Source organism: Durio zibethinus, chromosome 17 (assembly GCF_047325235.1).
Source record: "Durio zibethinus cultivar Kanyao isolate XHJ-2024 chromosome 17, ASM4732523v1, whole genome shotgun sequence".
In the NCBI taxonomy this organism is placed as follows: domain Eukaryota; kingdom Viridiplantae; phylum Streptophyta; class Magnoliopsida; order Malvales; family Malvaceae; genus Durio; species Durio zibethinus.
In genome coordinates this window covers 19,391,143-19,397,741 of record NC_143178.1, presented here as the reverse complement: position 1 = coordinate 19,397,741, position 6,599 = coordinate 19,391,143, and the positions used below count along the sequence as shown (strand labels likewise).

Below are 6,599 nucleotides of genomic sequence, written 5' to 3'. Positions count from 1 at the left end.
AAGCTTAGAAATGAGATTACTACTTTTGCCTAACATGACTCAAAGGCCTTGTATGAGGCTTGAAAAAGATACAAGGAGTTCTTGAGGAACTACCCGCACCATGGATTACCTAAATGGCTGGAGATTCAGATATTTCATAATGGGTTGATACATACCACTAGGACCATTCTAGATGTTGTCGTAGGAGATGTAGTCATGAGCAAGACTTCTGATATTGCATATGAATTGATTGATGACATGGCCATTAATAATTGTTAGTGGTTCAATGGGAGACAACATCCTAGGAAAGCTTCAGGAGTGTACAAACTTAGTAAGTTTCGTGTATTAAATGCTATGGTAGATTCCCTAGCCAAATCTTTAGAGTCTTTGAATATTAAGGTTACATATTCTTAGCCTAATCTTAGTCAACATAGGTCCACCCTGTTGGTATTTGCTCTTCAAGTTGAATCATATTTTGGCTAAGACATTGTCATATTTGTAGTGCTCTAATATTTACTATCTTATAAAGGTCTTATTTCTTTCTCATTGAGTTTGTATACATATATTTCAATGTTGATGCTTATATGATAAAGTTCTCAAAATATAAATACAGCTTTGCAAGGGAATTACAATGAGATTGTAATTATGAGATCACCATTGCACAAAAGCTATATATTCCAAAATTGTTCATAGTCAATACTTTATCAATAAGAGGACATTGACAAAAGCTATTGAGACTAGCACACAATTATGCTCTTACTTATGAAACAAGCAACCTATCTTATAGCTTGAAGTTTGGGTAAACTTGAGTTAACATGCGGGTGCTTATTATAAGAACAAGTTCACTAAACATGACTCGATATGAGAATGCTATATGGTAGTTCACAGAGGGTCTATAGCTACATTCTCATGTGATGGATGTATAAGTGATCTTTTGACTTGAGATTACTTATGATCTTATATGATGAATGTTATTCTTTGACTTTACTTTACTTATGGTTCTAACCAAGAATGCTCCAGTTGAGTATTATTGGGTATAACATGAGGCATATGAAGATACATGAAGTAATCAAGGTGGGATTCATCGTCATGTGTGATTAAAAGAGTATCTCAACTAGTCTTGATTGAATTAACTTGAGAAATCTTTAGCTAAAATGAAATAAAATTTTAGAATTGTTCTAAAACTTATTTGTGAGTTAATGTTAAGGATAAGACTTAACATGGTTGAACAAGATTGAGTAGATACTCAACCACACCCAATGTTCAAACCAATATACTATGTGATGAAAGGATATTAATTATACACAAAAGCATTCATGGATAGGTTGTCAAGCCGTATTGACTTTTCTTTAGCAATTAGGGGTCATGGCAATGAAGCTAGCATTGATCATGATCTATAAACATAAGATTTGCTAATTGGTGAATTGGTGATGAAGACAAAAAGTTTGTTTCATCCATAGTTGAATACTAAAGCTTACAATGCTTGTGTTTATTGCCAACATGCTAAAAAACCTAATGTGTCACACATAATAAAATAATTGTGAAAGATTAAAATTGGGACAAATTAAGTTGGACTTAATTTGATTTTGGTATAACCAAAAATAGAGGAAATAAAAAATAAGAGAAAGAGTTTCCCTTGTTTGGTACATATGGCCAGCATAGCGTTAATTATGCAAATTTGTATTCCCAGCATTAAACCTAATGTGGCAGAACGCGTCCCCTATAAAAAGAACATCAAGTCGCCTTTTCTTGTAAGAGTAACTAACAAAGTATCTAGAGATCACTCAAGAAAATACAAGAGGTCTTACAAACACTTACTATTTATAGTGTGGCTTTGAGTTTTACCAAATCTTAGAGAAAGTTCTTTCACAAGAGATCATGTGGATCACCAAATTTTCGATATTCAAGGTATCACCTTTAGGTGAAATAGGTTCTTTCACAAGAGATCATGTGGATCACCATTAGAGGCTAAACACTTGGGTAGATTTTTGGCTTGGAATCTATTTGGAGAATCACCAAATTTCACCAAGGGATTTTTGGCATTCAAGGTAACACCTTTAGCCGAAACTATACATGCTTGTATATATATGTTTGTATAATCTTATTGATTGGTCTCAGCTTTAGGGAATTAAAATTTTTTAAAAACTTCATAGCTTTAACTATGATAATGATACATAATTCCCTTTAAGTGGTATTAAAGCCTTGTCAATATAGATTATAAAAATTAGAAATTTGTTTCGTTGTTCATGATATCAAAACTATTTTGATTGCAATATGTTGTTGTGATGTAGTAGCTGAAAAATTCATTTTTTTTTTTGTATTGTTTTGATTGCATTCTTTTATAATATCAAAGCATGATGTCTTAGGAAATTTTATGATTTATGGATATCATTTGCATGCTCAAAGAAGTTTTTGTTTGCAATTTGTCCATATCAAGAAAATTCTACCTTACTAATACTATGAAAATTGTTTCATACTCTAGGGATATTATTTGACTATCAGATTTTAACACATGAAAATACACATATTTATGATCATTGTGTGAGAATTTCATAATTTTTGGAATTGATTTGGTCATTCAAAAGTTGATGACAAGTTCAACCCAAAAATCTGTCAGTGGCAGCTGGGAATGTAAAATACACATATGATGCTTGGTTACCCTAATATGATTAGGTAATTGGTTTTCTTGATGCAGCCGGTATTCTTAAAATTTGAGAGATTTCAAAAACATGCTCACTAATGAAAATCTACTTGGTAATCAATATTGGGAATCTTAGGAAACTTGTTCACCAAGATTTCAAGATTTGTTTTCTTGATCACTAAGTTTAGTGGGCTGTTTTTATAAAAGTCAAAGTAGTTGTTACTTGTGATTCAAGAATCATGAGCAAAGGCATAAGAAAGTATAGGAGAGAGTTTAGAACTCTTGGATGGTGGCTAGTAGGGGTGACATAGTGAAAGATGGCCTAAACTACTTTCCATAAAAACTACCCTAGCCACAACTTGCTTTCTTTCTTGGATGGTTTTCAGCCAAGCCCTAGATTGGTGTTATTTCTTGTTGAATTTGGATTCATAAATATTTTGGGTTTGAGAAATAAGATTCATATAAAATCCAAATTGAATTGGACTTTCTAAATTGTTTAGAACTTCTAATTAACAAGAAATTATTTCACTACAACACCTAGTTAAACTAGGAAAATCCCAATGCATGTAATTTGGCTTAATTTTAATTGATTGACATTCCTAAATGGTTTAGAGTTATGCTAATCATGTTACATTAAAATTCAAGTAAAATTATAATTTAATAAAGGTTTAGGAAATTATGATTGTAAATTACATGTTCTTAAGATAATAGTTGACATATTTGGCCATGCTAGCTAAACATGTCTATGCCTTGCATCACATTGAGTTGGATTGATAATTGATAATTGATATATGATATTGATATTGATTCAAAGAATAGATTTGTGAGATCATGAATTTGAACCAAACATGATGATTGTTATAGTATGCATATTAGTTATGAGATAAATACCATGTATGTTATATTGATTTATTGTTATATGTGCTAGAATTTATATGAGATAAAGGCCATGTATAATTATGAGATGTATGGTAAGATTACATGTGTTGGATATATGATGAATTCTTACACATTCTTGATGAGACCTATGATGAATCAAAAACCTCTCATGAAAAATATTAAGTCTTGATGCCTTTCATTAACATAAATAACTAAACTTTCTACTAGTGGGGCTTGTTGAGACAACTCATGGCACTCATTATTTAAAACAAGGTTGTGTTATGGTTAATGCGTGTTACTTACCTATCATTGTACTGTCCGAATGTGAAAAACTTAACCATATAATGATAGAGGCAATGATTGGGCGAATCACATAAGATGAGATTAGACAAGGAGTTGTCACTCAATTGATCTAAGAGTCATATGGGGATATGATTGATAAGCAAGTTATCTACCTAATTTATTTATCATGGCTTGTTAAGACAAACCTCAAGGTTGTGGTAAACTAAATGGGATCTTGGCCCATTAAAAAAATATAATTTTTCTAAATTGATAGTAAAGGCTACTGATTTGATTAAAATAGTGGGAGCAACCAATATATAGATTTGGACCTTATCTATATTGGTATTGAACAATATAACTGATGCTTGTTCAATTTTATAGGTTGCAAAATGAGTAATTACTTGTTTTCCTATAGCATACTTGATGCTAACAAGCTTAAAATGCCAAACTTCAATGATTGATACCATAATTTGAAGCTTGTCTTAAGGCAAAAGAACATGCTTTATATTCTTGATGAACTGGTTCCATTGAAACCAGATGCTGGTGCTAATGATGTAGTGTGGCAGGTTTATGAAGCCTATAAAGACCATGCTGATCAAGCCATCTGTATCATAGTGGCTAGCATGACCCCTGAATTTGCAAAGGCAACATGAGAATATAGACGCTCTGACAATCATTCTGCATCTTAAAGAGTTGTTTGACAAACAAGACCAAACTGAAAGGTTTGAGACCTCTAAGGAAGTGTTTCGAATAGTTATTTCTAAGAGCTCTTCAATAAAGTGCATCGTCTTAAGATGATCAGTTAGGTTGAGAAACTTGGATAATTAGGATTTGTGATGGATCATAAGTATTGACTTGATCTTGTCATTTATTCCTAGTAGCTTTTCAGAATTTGTAATGAACTTCAATATGTATAAGATGGCAGTAACATTACCACAATTGAAGAATATGTGGCTGGACAATTCTGCAAGCAAATAAGCCGTTCAAGTAATAATAGAGACTATAAAAGTTTAGATGTTGATCCCATGAGGATTATTAAAAGACATTCCTAAGCTAAATACCTGTTATCTTCATACCCTTCTAAAGTTGATTTGATTAAAATAAATAAGCATGAAAATTAACTACAAAATTAAAAGTGAATAAAGCATAAAAAATATAAAACTAAGTAAATGAAAATGAACAAGAACATAAAATAAATACATGTTATAAAATGTAAAATAAAGTAGCTAAATCAAGGTAAAAACAAATTTGAAGTAAAATTGTAGTAATGAAAATGCAAAATGCAACTAAACTTGCAAAATAAAAAATATAAAGCTATAATAGGAAAACTATGACTCCAAGAATAAAACCTAATTCTAAATGTTAACAAACATCATGAAATCAAACTTGAAATAAAAAAAAAAAGGACAATTAATGCTCTGAGATAAAAACAAAAATGAAATAAAAGTAATGCAAGAAAATTGTAAAATCCAAGCAAAAGGTTGAAAAACTGAAAGTAGTTGTAAATTGAAAAACCAAACTTTAAACTAAAATCTTGGACTTAAATTGCACAAAATCAATGGAATATGAACTGAAAATTAAGAGAACATTAAAGAAGCAATGTGAGAAACTAATTTGAAGAACAACAATGAAAAGAAAGTGCAAGAATTAACTAGAAAAATTTAGAACTGAAACTGAGTTCATAGTAATATCTACCAATTCAAATGAGAAAAAAATTAGACCTAAAATTTTTTAGAGAGAATGAACTAAAATTGAGCTAACCCAAGCTAAATCAAAAATTTACTACATGATTCAACAAAGAAGATGCATCAAAAACAAGAAATTCTAGCATATTGAACTAATTTAAATAGCACACAATTATCAAAAAATAGAACATCATATAAGAAAATTAACCAAATAGTAATGAAATGTAAAGAGATAAACTAAATCAAGTAAGAATCAACAAATAAACAAGTAAAACTAAGGATTTAGTGTGAAAGAAGGCAAACCACTTGCCAAGGAGAGAGCAGTTCCATGACAAATTTGATTGACCACATCTGACTTGCACCTATCACTTGCACCCAAACAAATCTTTCAAGCTTGATTTGGAAAGCAATGGTGTGAGTTTGAAGCTAAATTTTAAAATGTTGTAGCTAATTGAATCAGGAAACTATGAAAAAAAATTTAACAAAAACATGTAAGATTTGAATGAGATATCATCAAACAACCACAGGTAGGTCAGAGCTGGCAGATTGAAAAATAGATTTGAGTATCAACGAAAAATCAATAAATTTGAGCTAGAAATCAATAAAATTTGCATGTTTCATTGCCAAAATTGTAAAGAAAACTAAAACATATTCGAGGAAATATAAAAGTACAATCAAAATCAATAGAAAAACATGAAGATCAAGGGCTGTTTGTTTGCTAAGAAAGTAAAATGCAGTACAGGAAAGTGCATAAATTAAAGAACAAGAACAATAAAATCCTAAGCTAAAGTCTCCCTAAGATGGCTGGCTCCACTCTTATTTATAGGTAGGTGACCGATGAATGGAGCCACAAAACATCTCTTTAAAATATCAACAATGAGGTGAGCTTCTAGAGACTTCTTTGTTCCTTTCTTCTACACTTGGTGCATGGCTATTGGTAGGCTTCTTTGTTCCTCCTCAATTGCAAGCCTTCCTCATCTATTTTGCCACTTCCAAAAAGTCCAAATTATACCCAATGAAAGCTCTTTGAAATGTCAACTCAGTTTAACTATTTGGTGCCCTTAATCCTAACTGACTATTTGTACTTTTGATGTTTAATTCATGCACCATGTCTAAACATCCTTCATTCATCC

At 31.1% G+C, this 6,599-nt stretch overlaps 1 non-coding gene across 1 annotated transcript; it reads right to left on the bottom strand.

Annotated features, from left to right (window-relative positions):
- Positions 1 to 107, bottom strand: LOC149514084 (small nucleolar RNA R71). Its single transcript, XR_016329458.1, has one exon. It is a non-coding gene; the product is annotated as a small nucleolar RNA R71 (small nucleolar RNA).
- Between the last annotated feature and the right edge of the window lie 6,492 nt (positions 108 to 6,599).